The sequence below is a fragment of the Hyperolius riggenbachi genome, chromosome 9, assembly GCF_040937935.1.
Source record: "Hyperolius riggenbachi isolate aHypRig1 chromosome 9, aHypRig1.pri, whole genome shotgun sequence".
Lineage (NCBI taxonomy): Eukaryota > Metazoa > Chordata > Amphibia > Anura > Hyperoliidae > Hyperolius > Hyperolius riggenbachi.
In genome coordinates this window covers 122806271-122819361 of record NC_090654.1, presented here as the reverse complement: position 1 = coordinate 122819361, position 13091 = coordinate 122806271, and the positions used below count along the sequence as shown (strand labels likewise).

The 13091-nt window shown below is 41.9% G+C and overlaps 1 protein-coding gene and 1 long non-coding RNA gene across 5 annotated transcripts in view; one reads left to right on the top strand and one right to left on the bottom strand.

Moving 5' to 3' along the window:
- Positions 1–5202, bottom strand: part of LOC137532667 (uncharacterized) — a 38886-nt gene extending 33684 nt beyond the window's left edge. Inside the window, exon 1 of the long non-coding RNA XR_011023967.1 lies at positions 4872–5202. This is a non-coding gene — a long non-coding RNA (uncharacterized lncRNA). The remainder of the gene's footprint in view (positions 1–4871) is intronic.
- Positions 1–13091, top strand: part of NPAS3 (neuronal PAS domain protein 3) — a 634738-nt gene that overhangs the window by 95119 nt on the left and 526528 nt on the right. The window lies entirely within an intron of this gene.

The window sequence follows — 13091 nt, the reverse complement described above, 5'->3', positions numbered from 1 at the left end:
GATTGTTCACCATCATGGTTTAGGGGAAGGATACAGAAAGCTGTCTCAGAGTTTTCAGATGTCTGTTTCCACAGTTAGGAACATACTGAGGAAATGGAAGACCACAGGCTCCGTTCAAGTTGAGGCTTGAAGTGGCAGACCAAGAAAAATCTCGGATAAACAGAAGCCACGAATGGTGAGAACAGTCAACCCACAGACCAGCACCAAAGACCTACAACATCATCTTGCTGCAGATGAAGTCACTGTTCATCGTTCAAAAATTCGGCACACTTTACACAAGGTGATGCTGTATGCAAAAGTGATGCAGTGGAAGCCTTTTTTCTCTGCCCACAGCACAAGCTTGAGATATGCTAAAGCACATTTGGACAAGCCAGCTTCATTTTGGAATAAGGTGCTGTGGACTGATGAAACTAAAGTTGAATTATTTGGGCATAACAAGGAGCGTTATGCATGGAGGAAAAACAACACAGGATTCCCAGAAAAACACCTGCTACCAGCTGCACATAGCTTCTAGTATCGTTTGCGTTTGTGGTCCCATCTCCCCCTAGGGGCTCACAATGCAACGATGGAACGACGGGAACAGGTGTAAAATGCTTGTCTGCTTAGTAGCAGAAAGTGTTTAGCGTTGGCTATGCTAGATGCCAGCAGTTGGCCATGTGAACCGACCCTTAAGGGAGCCTAAACTGAAATGGATATGAATTTTTCCTTTTAAAATAATACCAGTTGCCTGACTCTCCTGCTGATCCCGTGTCTCTAATACTTTCAGCTACAGCCCCTGAGCAAGCATGCAGATCAGGTGCTCTGACTGAAGTCAGACTGGATTAGCTGCATGCTTGTTTCAGGTGTGTAATTCAGCCACTGCTGCAGCCAGAGATCAGCAGGGCTGCCAGGCAACGGGTATTGTTTAAAAGGAAACATACATATCTCTATCCGTTTAGGTTCCCTTTAAGTGGTCATTCAAACACAGTTTCCCCAAGATTTTAGGAAGAGTCTCCTCTCTTTCTCAGGCATGGTGTTTGTATTTTACCTGAAGAAGAGATCTGAGTGTTTTTGAGAGCTTTATATGAAAAAGTTTAGTTGGGCAATAGAAAGCATTGCCTACGGTAACCATTTTTTAGAGTATATTTCTGAATTGAGAATTATATCTTCTGAAACAGTTAGGTTTTTTTTTTTTTAATGGAGCTGAGGTACATATTTTGTTATTTCATTTTATGAAAATGTGTTTTTACCAGCACTATAATCTGTCCCAAACAATCATAATTACAGTAATAATTTAATAACTGCATTAAATAACCCAATGCAATATATACTCGCGCATTTGGGAAAAGTATAGGTAAATGCCATACACCAGGAACTAGATCATGCTTACGAGGCCAAGAACATGCAAAGTGTACTGTGCAGAAAATAGACAACCTTAAAAAAAACTGAAATACAGAAATTCATACCAAGTGATCTGTGTAAAAACAGGTGAAATCCCCATGTGGTAAAGATATCCTTGTAAAGCGGAGGCAAGAGTGTGGCCTAACGCATCTTCAGAGGCCACCATGCATAACTTAATGGATGTAAGCACTAACATAGCAGTCATTTTCAAGTATAAAACCTGTAGTATATAGTGCTCTGTGTAAAATACAAACTGCCCAGGAAATGCTTCAGTAACACCCCTTCTTTGGAAACTGTTAGCTGGACACAGATTAGTGCATAGGGTAATGGGAAGCTTGGGCACATGCTACAGGCGGAAGTTTGGGGGCCAACACGTGTGACCCCACTGCCAATGGTTATCGGGCTTCCCCCTCTGTTCTGATTTTTCAATGATTTTTTCTTCTTTTTTTTCTTTTGTTGGGTGACTGGCAGGGGGGTGGAATGGATGGTCAAGGTTAGCTGTGGTGTGTGTGTGTGTGGGGAGGGGGGGTTGGGTGGTTAAGGTGGAATGGAGGTTTAAAGTTACTCATGTGGGGAATGGTTAAAGTTGACCTGAACTCAGAACATCCTCTCTGCTTTAAAATATACACAACAGCATAATAACCTTTAAACAAAAAGACATTTCTTTGTTACAGCTGATAAAAATCCCAAAATAAATCTTCACTATTTCTACTTTCTGATTCATGAAAGAAGACATATTTTTAAAAGCATGTGCTTTCAAATGAGCTTATCTGCATCTCTGCCGTGGCAGTCATGTGACACAGGGGCGAGATCAAAATCAAATTACAACTTGAGATTAGACACAAATGAGTTACACAGGCTAAACTCTCTGAATACATACAGGGTGCATTTCTCTGTTTTTCTTCTGTCCTGTGTAAGAGTTCAGGTCCACTTTAAGGTTAGGCATTGATAATGTGAGGGGACAGTGTGAGACTAGGGTTATGTTACTGTCGTTCGTACTGTCAGGTTTTCTGGGTGCCCTTTATGCATGTACGTGTGCATAGTAACTCTGGAGGATCAACCTGTATTAATCAGAAAATTGATACAGCAAACAAGTAAACATTCCAGGTGAAGTTTAGATATGAACTGGGTTGGGAGATGTTTTAATGAGCACTTGAATAGGCACATTGCTGGTGTATCAGTGTTGGTTCATTTACACCCACTTGGCCTGATCCAATTCACTTTTTCTACTAAGTTTCTCCTAGGAGATCATTTTTCATCTTCTGTTTAAAATAACTTTTCAGCAATCTGTAATTGAAAAAGTCCCAAAAAGTAGGTGAAAAGGTCCTGTCAAAAGAGTTTTCTTGCTTGCTGGTAACTTAAAAGGCATTATATTTATAATGCGAAAATATCACCTTGGAGAAAACTTATGAAAAAGGTGAATTAGATTGTGTCCATCAAGTTCAGCGGAGTTAAGAATGCATTTCAAGGGCAAATTAACAGAACATACTGCCTTTGGAAAACCAAAGCAAAGCGTTTCAAATGCAAATTAATCATAGGTTTACACTACAGCTTCATTAGATCACATAAAAAAAATTAAAACTGGGCATTTCGAGCGCCATCTAAATTGCTTTACAATGCAGATTGAATGCAGAATACACAAACACTTGTGCATACAAACCCTTATTATCAGGGTGGACAGATTACCATAACACTCATTAGCCAGCCAGCCCAAAGTACATGCCACCTGGCAGGTTTTATGGGTAGTGGATATGCAGTGGTTAGCGTGAGATAGAAGGTTTGGTGCTCCAGTGGTTTCTAGTTAGAGCATTTGTGCCTGGCTTTTGGGATTCTTTTGAGCCCTGATTGGAAAATAATTAGAATTCCTCTCCTAGACATTGGAAAATGTCATCCATGAAAGTCACTGAGTACTCTTCTTACTAATAGCTGTTGCTCATCAACAGTCCGTCCCCAATTATTCATTAATTTCAGCTTATAAATAATACTTTAGGAGTGCCGAGTTTCTTTTCCTGTCTTTGTAATAATTGCCACAGAAGCAGAGAGCAGGATATTCAGAAATGGGATTTTAGATAAAGACAAGTATCTTCTGTAGCATAAATAATATTTGTGGAGTTGAGTTGCCCTTTTAAATATGGAGCTTGTAAGTAGATGCCAGTATATTTCATTCACTGTTCAGCAGTAACAATATCCATGCACTGGCTTCATAGTTGTTTATGAAATCGCATTTGGTCCTGTAATCGGGAGCCTTTTGAGATGTTATATTTCTTTACAGGAAGCTTGTAAATATTCATCATATAGCCACGAGACTTCTTGTTCCAGCAGCCACAAGCGCCCCTGGGAGCAGGGCTATAAAATGCCACTTCCCCATTCTCTTGGCCCATGGTAAGATGGGGTCTCCGAGACACAGCTGATCCATCCCTCCCTTCATTTTGGTGTTAGAGGAGCCCTGAGCTGGAGTTGGGTCTCATGAGTAACAATTAGAGCAGTAAAAGGCTTATAGCATGTTGAAAAGGAAATCCCTTCCAACGGAGAGCTTGACGATTGATACTGGCCGGCAGATAGGGATCCGGTCCCATTAGTTGTGTTTTATATCCACTGACTAGGGACTCTTCTTCTCATAAGCTCACAAATATCCCTCTACCTTTCAAGGCAGCACTGCTTTGTTTAACCCATTGAATATCAGAGGGAGGGGAAAAGGTAATACATACCGGTGTGATGGGCCTAATTCCTGCTGACTTGATTGATGGCCAGGGATATGGCTGTCTCCACTGTACAAGGATTAACCGTGTGCCCTAAAGTGTTACAAGGGAATATAAGAGTACCAGGATGACCAGAACAGCAGGAAGTATATCTTCAGTCGCATAATGACGTATGTGTTATTAATGCCGCACAAAGCAGGAGTCAATAACTTCCTCCGACTTAGGCTGTACTTGGAGTCAGCGTGTAAATGCAGCCTACACAATACATCATAATCCTGTAATGTAAATGTTAGGCTCGTTACATGTTGCATAACAACAGTTGTGCAGCATTTTGTCTGCTTGGGTAAATATTTACTACATCCTAATGTGTCCACCCACAGCTTTATTATCCTCAGACAATGCTCATTAGATCATAGGATTTCTACACAAATAGTTTTGCTTCCGCTGGTTCAGATATCAGTTGAATAACACGTTGTAAGGTACTACTGCGCAAGGGCCTAATAGTAACATACAGTATACTGTATATGCAACTTAAAAGGATCCAGCAATCATGAATAGAAAAGGGGCTAAGAATAAAGTGGAAAAGTCACTTTAAAATGTAGCTATTTTAAGCAACTTATTTTGAGCACTTTTATTTTTTGCTTTTGCTTATAATATGTTTAACGGTTACTTTAACACATGTTACAACATAAAGGTCCCGATGTTATTAAAATAGAAAATTCCACTTTGCATGTTCTCTTTTTAAATAGCTAATCTGATTCAAAGGAAATAAACATCAAATGCATAAAATACCTGTTTATGAATCTGATTGGTTATTTGAAGTGAAATCAAGCAAGGTGAAAGACAAAGGTCCTGATGCAGTATGACGCAATCTAAATCTCTTAGGCCTCTTTCCCCCAGGCAGCTGAAGGCAATGAATTCACCTCCTGTCAGCTTCTCCCGTTCACCAGCTGGGCGCATACTCGCACTCAAAATGGGCGGTGGACAGTCGTCTCCCAAATAGATTTTCTTTAACTCCTGGGTAATGCCACTTCTTGACAAACGTGATGCGTGGTGTTGCCAAATGCTGTTATTTGCTGCAAGTAGTTTTAGCCAAATGGTACTTGTAGCCAGGAAGCTGAACAGCCTGACAAACAAGCAGTTTAGCCGCCTGTAGAAAAGAGGTCTGATAGATGGAAAAATCTTTGCATCCCATCCCATACGCAGAAATTAGCACCCAATTCTTTAAAGGGCAACTGAAGAGAGAGGCATATGGGGGTTGCCATGTTTATTTCCTTTTAAGCAATACCAGTAGCCTGGCAGCCCTGCTGACCCCTCTGCCTCTAATACTTTCAGCCATAGACCCTGAACAAGCATGCAGCAGATCAGGTGTTTCTGACATCATTGTCAGATCTGACAGATAAGCTGCATGCTTGTTCCTGGTGTTATTTAGACACTTCTGCAAGCCAAACAGACCAGCAGGTCTGCCAGGCAACTGGTATTGTTTAAAAGGAAATAAATATGGCAGCCTCCATAGTCTTCTCACTTCAGTTGCCCTTTAAAGGAATACTTAAGCCCCCCAAAAAATGATATTTACTCACCGGGGCATCCCTCAGCCCACTGAAGCTGGATGGTGCCCTCGCAGCCCCGCTCCGATCGTCCTGTCCCCGCCGGCGGCTACTTCCGGGTTCGGCGACAGCCGCCAACAGGCTGGGAACGCAGCTGATTCTTCGCGTTCCCAGCCACTATATCACCCTCTATGCTGATATATATATATATATATATATATATATATATATATATATATACGCTATAGCAGCATAGAGGGTGATATAGCGGCTGGGAACGCGGAGACTCAGCCACGTTCCCAGCCTGTCGGCGGCTGTCGCCGAACCCGGAAGTAGCCCCCGGCGGGGACAGGACGATCGGAGCGGGGCTGTGAGGGCACCATCCAGCTTCAGGGGGCTGAGGGATGCCCCGGGTGAGTAAATATCATTTTCTTTTTTTTTTTTGGCTTAAAGAGAACCCGAGGTGGCATTGTATTACGTTAGTGGGGCACAGAGGCTGGTTGGGCACACTAACACCAGCCTCTGTTGCCCCATCGTGTGTCTCAAAGACCCCCCTGCTCTTCGCTATACTCCCCGCAGTGCTGGCGACACGCAGCGCATCGCCAGCACAATGTTTACTCTAGCGCTGTCTGTCAGCGCCGCTCCCCCGCCTCCTCCGCATCGCCGCTACCCGCCCTCGTCCCTTCCCTCCAATCAGCGGGAGGGAAGGGACGAGGGCGGGTAGCGGCGAGGCGGCGGAGCGGCGCTGACAGACAGCGCTAGGGTAAACATTGTGCTGGCGACACGCTGCGTGTCGCCAGCACTGCGGGGGTATAGCGGCGAGCAGAAGGGTCTTTGAGACGCACGATGGGGCAACAGAGGCTGGTGTTAGTGTGACCAACCAGCCTCTGTGCCCCACTAACGTAATACAATGCCACCTCGGGTTCTCTTTAAGTATTCCTTTAAGGAGAAAATTTGCATCTAAGAATTTTTTTATACATGTGAAAATGTTTTGCCTAAGGGTTAATAATATGAACGCTAGCAGCATTTCAAGGAGTGAGGCCTGGAACCCACTAGGAGCACTTTTCTGAATGCTTTGTGATTTGAAAAGTTCTTGCTAATGTAATGCTATGGGTGTGATCCCACTTAAGTGATGTGATTTTATAAAAATCCCCCATAGCATTGCATTAGCAAGAGCTTTTTCAAATCACTAGTGCTTAGAAAAGGCTGTTAGTGGGTTTGAGCCCTAAAGCTGCGTCTTACTTGAGTGCCGTGGGTGATAACTGCAGTATTGCCATGGAGCCTTTCATGCACATCTTATGCTTCCTAATGAATGCAGTGTGCACACATTTTTGTAGCACAGTGCGTAATGTTAGCATGTTCCCAACTTCTTTGAATAGGTGATAATGTGATGAGTATGTTTATGTGTACAGCAATTATTAATATTGTTCATTTCTGGTTAAATGTTTTGCAAATAACCCCTTCCAGGTACATCTCATGTTTTTTAATGAGTGCATCATGTAATTTTCATTTTTTTTTTATTATAGTGGGATCTGCCAATATTAGCTTAAACAGCAATAGCTGACTCACAATAAAAGTGTTTAGTATTACCAGATACATACTAACAAGCCAGTATATTAGCGGGGAGGTGCAGAATCTAGGAAAAATCACTCATGAGTGTCATGTAAGTGTGTTGTGTTAGGCTGCGTTCCCACTATAACTAGGCGAACCCACATAAAAAAAACGCTTGTGGATGTGCATGTGTGTGCGAGCGTTTTTTTAATGCGAATTCACACGCGTAAGCATTTTTTTTTTATTTTCTTGTCACCATTCATTACTATTGACTTCCGCGCACGAAAACACGTGTGCATTAATGCAAAAAATGTGTCAACCGGGCGGAAAATTGTTACAGAGATGGCCGTTAACCGTCTGTTAAAATGGGTGAAATGGAGACTGCCTGTCATAAGTTAAAATGGGTGAAATGGAGGCTGCCATATTTATTTCCTTTTAAGCAATAGTAGTTGCCTGGCAGTCCTGCCGATCTCCTGCCTCTAATACTTTCAACCATAGAACCAAAAGGGCAAAAGAGATGGCACACCAATGGCTGCAATGACATTTTGCTGTGCATTCAGGGAACAAGACACAAGGTGTCTTGTTCCCTGAATACACAGCAAAATTGCATTGCAGCCATTGGTGTACCGTCTCTTTTGTCCTTTTGGAGTTGTCCGAAACCGTTTGAGCAGTCCGGTTTGAGACTTGGTACCGGCAAACAATCAGGTTGAGCACGTCTGATCAACTGCACCCTTGGCAACACACATTGTATCGTATACTTTCAGCCATAGACCCTGAACAAGCATGCAGCAGACCAGGTGTTTCTGACATTATTGTCAGACCTGACAAGATTAGCTGCATGCTTGTTTCTGGTGTTATTCAGATACTGCTACAGGCTATAGATCTGCAGGACTGCAAGGCAACTGGTATTGTTTAAAAAGAAATAAACATGGCAGCCTCCGCATACTTCTCACTTCCCTTTAGCGCATCACTTGAAATTGCTTTTTTTTTTTGATCAGGCAAAAACTTTTTTGTATGGGTTATTTTATTCTATCACAATGAAAAAGCTTTTCATTCACCTTTTTTTTATAGATCAGATCATGTGATCATTCTGCAGTTTATATGATTTTCAGATGCATAAGGCAAAGACACTGTGCCATGAAAGAGACTTTGGCAAGAAAACCTGTAGTGAGAGGAATATGGAGTTGCCACATTATTCGATTTAAAAGATGCCAGTTGCCTGGCTGGCCTGCTGATCTTTTGGCTTCAGTGTTGTCAGACGCACACCTGCAACAAGCATACAGTTACTGAAGTCAGAATGGAGCCAGAACACCTGTTTAGCATAATGAATGAGAGATAATCATTCACCAAACCTGCCTTCAGTGCATACTTCAAACATATGATGGTAAATGCATCGTGAAATAACAAACATACTTCCAATAGTATATTTCCACTATAACTAGGTCTTTCTGCAGAAGGTTGAATGAAAAGCTATGATATTGCTGTCTTCTGTCTTGTTTTTTGAAAAGGATTGCTCTAGTAAAATGCATGCTTTATTGCAGAGGATAAGCTCAGCAGTCAGGCTACTAAAGTGTTTTTCAAAGGAAGTCATCAGTGCATAGCTATATTTTGTCTGTTTGTATTAAGTTTCTTCATGTGTGAATGTCAGATGCAGCTTGTCTAGTCTGGATAACTCCTCCCCCATCCATCATCCTTCTGATAGTCAAGAAGGACACACTATATCACTGAACACATAGCTGACCCCGCCTACATACTTCCTGCTGCTGCTGAGAGAGTTTAACTCTTAAGGGCCAGCACTGCAGCACTCTGCAGAGTCTCATTATCAATTCCTGTCTAGCTCTTCCCTGTTTAGTGGGTAATAAAGTAGTCTCCCTTACCACATCCTCCCAAGTGTGTTTATTCAAATATTTAAGTGTAACACCAGTGAGGAATAACTTCTTATGGCAGGCAGTGCAGGGTAATGGAAAAATACAGAGGGCTTTTATAAAATTGCCATGAGAGCCATAAAGAGTTAATCTTTCTCAGCAGTGTGAGGAGGTGGGCTGGGTCAGGGGATGTGCTTTGTGCTGGAGCAGAAACTCCCATTCTCCTGGCAGTAAGCTGCCAATTGCTGTAGTGAGCCAGAAGCCATAGAACTGTATTGCACATGGGAGGCTAAATAGGACTCATCTTTAATTATTATATTAATATTGGCAGGATGAATTTCCATGTTGCTTTATCCACAAGTTCTCTTGTCAGTATCCCTTTATGCATTGGGTTAGATGCTTCCTGGCAGAGAAGGAGTTAAATATAGCAGGGTTTAGAAGTCTGGAGAACAGAGGGATGAATAATACACATTGAATCATTGATTTCTTATTTACAAAGGCCTCACTGACTTGATAAGTAGCATTTCACTGGAGCACCTCTTTCACTTTAATCCTGCATCCCCTCGCAGGCTGAAGCATCACATAAAACTGCTGTGCCAAAGCTCTAATATGAAACAAACTAAGCCAAAGGGACTGTGCTGGTATTTACTTTTATAATGCGCTGCTCCTTTGAGCAGCCCGCTGCACCAGTGTTGCTTGTGTGTACATGCTACACAGTTACAGTTATCACATCCACATGTATTGGAAAGTAATACATTCATATTGTACTTAAAGTAAAGCGGTCATAAGAGAAATAAGACAACTGCCCTTGCTGGCCATCTTCTGCTGACTGAGCTGTATGAATGCCCACCCAGAAGCTCTATCTGTGAAGGAATCAGCAACCCTACAACATGTGACTCAAATGTCAAATGGAATTTTATGAAGATGATTGCCTAGATAATTAAACTGTTTAATGGTTAAAGTACTAAAATTGCATTAAAGAGGAGCTGCCGCCTAAACAAACACACTGTCATTAAGTTACATTAGTTAATTAAAATAGATAGGTAATATAATCTCTTACCCACTCTGTTTTAAAAGAACAGGCAAATGTTTGTAATTTCATGGGGGCATCCATCTTTTTGGTTGAAAGGGGGTGACAGGGAGCATGAGACACAGTTCCAACTGTCCTGCGTTCTGATCATCCCTCTTAACTGCGCGCGCTAGGCAATGAGAACAACAACATCAGAAATCCCATCATGCTTTGCACAGTATCAGGGGAAAAATGCCAGGTTTCTTTGATGGGGCGGAGCTTAGCTTCTGTGCAGCTAAAAATGCTTGGGTAAGGAAAACAAAGTTCTTATGCTGTGAAACTGTTAAAGAAACATCAAGCCTTTTCAGTGCTGCTGAGTAGATTTTTAGTCTGGAGGTTCATTTTAAGCTGTTTTGGTATGAGGGTGGGTGGCTGAAAGTCAGTTTTAATAGAAGGATGAAGTTTGAGGGCTTGGCTGACTTCTGGAAAACAAGTGAGCCATTTACATGAGAAGCGCTATTGGGATAGAATTCCAATAAATTCTATACTCTTATTACTTCTTCCTTGCATGCAAGCAGAAATTATAATCAATCTATTTTATGGAAAGTCTTCTCCTGTAGTATAATTGGATGATTTATTTATCTCTGATTGGATGGTCATGATCATGTCACAGTTAGTGTTAGTGTGTGAATTTGGCATAACAAATTTGTAATACCCGAATACCACTGAGCACCACACCTAAGCAACATTTCAGTACCAAAGAAGCAGACAGGGTCAGAAGGAATTCACTACTTGTGCTTTCATGGAAGGAGGAAACATAAAAGTCACACATGTAGTGCGCTGTGAAGCACAAGTAATGAACTCCCCCTGACCCTGTCTACTTGTTTGGTACTGAAATGGCACTGAATTGTGGCGCTCGGGAGTATTTGTGTATTCCGAATTCGTTATTCCGGAATCGAACACCATCACTAGTCACAGATCGACTTCCTCTGGAGGTTAAACAGGAAGCAGAAAATAGAAATGAGATGATGGCCTACACAATAACTGATGGAGAAGTGTGATGAAGTTGATCATGCAATCGCCTTGTAGGGTCACATTCTTCTCCATGGATCCTTGTGTAGGTGATTATCTTAAATCAATCACTTGATCAAAGTTGCTACATTTCTCCATGTATTATCCTAAGAGGAAAATTTCTGTTGAATAAATTGATCACCTCTGGTTACAAGCATGCCAGCAGTACAATCAGAACACCTGATCTTGGATACTGTTTGTGGTTCAGTGACACATAAAATGTCAAAGACAGAGAATGAGTGTGACAACCGGTTAGGCACCATTTTTTAGTTAGAAATGACATCCTCCATACAGTAACTCTCATCGCTTTGATCTCCAGCCTAAATGTAAAAGCCAGCAGCCTTCCTGTAAAAGAAAGGTAGTTACCTGCGCTGCCTTGTCCCTCAAAGCCGCACTGAAGACCCAGAATCACCTGACTTCCCGAGTCCTCTCCATACCCGGAGAAAAACGTCAAGATGTTTACTCCATTAAACGCTAGTAAACATCTTGGCGTTTTTGTTCTGGGAGGTGGGGCCACGTGTCAGAAGTCAGGTGATCGGGGTCTTTGGGAAGCTTCGCAGGACAAGGCAGCGCAGGTAACTATAACTTTCTTTTATAGGAAGGCTGCTGGATTTTACATTTTGGCTGGAGGTCTGCTAAGCTACCAGTACAGCTACAGCTTAGTTATATTAGGTAATGTTTATCATTTTACATACTGTATAGCTTGTAAGAATATAGTGCTTCTAAAAATGTTTGATGAGATCCAGTAGATGGCCTGATAAATGTCCTATGCTGAGTATTGTAATTGTGCATTTTGACCCCATGAATAATGTTTCTTCCTCCCCTGTCCTACAATCTGGTGGTAGTGTCTTCCATCCCCGAGGGAGCAGCTCTGGTGCTGATGATACCAGGATTCATTCCTTTGATACTATCTTCCTTCGTAGAGATATACAGCAGAAAAAAAAATGAAAAGAAATTTCCTAACAGTACAATGGCATCATGATTATTTTTGAAAGAAATGAAGGGCTCTTCGGAGATAGAGCAATCTGCGCCACACAGACTGCACTGTTTAAAAACATAGTGTTAATTTGGCGTCCTGAATCGTTTATTAGCTTGCTCTGGCTTTGTACTTTATTTAATGATCGTCTTCTGGAGCATGTTCACTCCTTGGCTTTTGATAAGATCTGTCTTGTAATTGAAGTGGTTTGTCTCTTTGGTGTGTATTATAATGTATGAGAACGTCTTGGTGGGATGACATCCTCGAACTGCCGTCGTGGCAGACGGAATGGAATTCCCGACGAGTCACCCTGGTTGGGGGGTAGAAGTTTGCAGCATTGTCTGTAGGCTCCTAGGGGTTACTGTTCCAGCCCACACTTTTAGCACAGTGAATATCTCTGACCACAACTGCACAGCCTTACTTAACAGGCAATCAGCATTTTAATTAGAGATTAAAAGGTCACTGACTGTGTGAAATCACAACAGCCAAATAAGACCTAGCAGTGCAGAAATAATGCAGTGGAGAAATCTCCCATAACAATAATTCACTGGTCTTTATTCTTTTATGTTTTACTCTCTGCAACACTGCTCTGCCAAAGGAAATTATACCCAGCTATCTGAACCTTATCTCCCAGATATTGTGCGAAAGATTGGAGCAAAGCATATTTCTACCTTGCTCATTCTCCTTCACAATGTGACATTAGGGCTCTATTTATTGATCTCTGGATAGTAGCTGTGGAACTTAGTTTTGTTTTATTCTTTGTACCTACTTCAAGTAGAAAAATGCACGGCTCTAAGCCTTCCTTGGCGTTTTCCATTTATATGTGAGTCTAGTAATAATGGAAGGTGTTTTTTTGTATGTGACGTCTTTGTATCTTGTGTCTGGCTATAATTTTGCAGGTGTCTGTAAGCTGTGTTATATAACCATCCCTGTACCTTAATGCCAGCTTGTTATCTTGTTAGCTCTTAGATGAAATCAGGAGCAGCACATGCC